Raw genomic sequence first — 844 nt, forward strand, 5'->3', positions numbered from 1 at the left:
ACAGCACAGCCCCGCCCACTCATATACACACAGCACAGCCCACTCATGTACACACAGCACAGCCCCGCCCACTCATATACACACAGCACAGCCCCGCCCACTCATATACACACAGCGTCATCACCACATGGGGGCAGTCGGCAGTATTACCTGAAGTGCAGCAATCCAGCCTTCCCATTGGTCGTCTCCTCTTCAGGGAAGAGCAGGAGTGGAGGACTCGCCGGCTGGGACAAATAGTGCTTCAGAGACTCCAACAACTGAGACCGGCTCCCAGGGGCCCCTAACTCCAGGAACCCGCGGGCCCAGCACAGGAAACCAGGGGGACACGAGACAGAGGACTGAGAAAAGAGAACACGGGAACTCCCATTAATATCAGCACCATAGAGACCCTCATAGCACGGGGCCCCCCACCGTACAGGGCCCCCCCCCCACAGTACGGAGCCCCTCAAGATGTGGACACTCACAGCACGGGGGCCCCCAACAGCACGGGGCGAGGACACTCACCGAGCTGCAGGGTGCGATGAGGCCGATGGCGTTGTGATCGAAGCGCGTCCTGTGATTGGAGACGTAGATCTTGACGGACGGGTCCCGCCTCCCAGACTCTCCGGTGACCACACCCAGAACTGCGCGAAACAACGCGGGATGATGACTCAGCTTCCAATATGGCGTCCGTTATTACCCCTCCCAACAACACAAGCCACGCCCCCTCCAACACCACAAGCCACGCCCCTTCCTACAACACCCCTACCTCCAACCACACCACTATATCCCCCACCCACCATGTCTGTCAACCCCCTTACAGTGTTCCAGGCTCCTCCCACAATCTGTGATTTCACAGCATTCT

The 844-nt window shown here is 59.1% G+C and overlaps 1 long non-coding RNA gene across 1 annotated transcript; it reads right to left on the reverse strand.

Annotated features, from left to right (window-relative positions):
* Positions 1–191: 191 nt before the first annotated feature.
* LOC108804179 lies at positions 192–624 on the reverse strand. Its single transcript, XR_001942339.1, has 2 exons — positions 505–624; positions 192–338 (listed from the first exon to the last, which is right to left on the reverse strand). It is a non-coding gene; the product is annotated as an uncharacterized LOC108804179 (long non-coding RNA).
* Between the last annotated feature and the right edge of the window lie 220 nt (positions 625–844).

Source organism: Nanorana parkeri, unplaced genomic scaffold (genome assembly GCF_000935625.1).
Source record: "Nanorana parkeri isolate BGI_ZX_2015 unplaced genomic scaffold, ASM93562v1 scaffold5908, whole genome shotgun sequence".
In the NCBI taxonomy this organism is placed as follows: Eukaryota; Metazoa; Chordata; class Amphibia; order Anura; family Dicroglossidae; genus Nanorana; species Nanorana parkeri.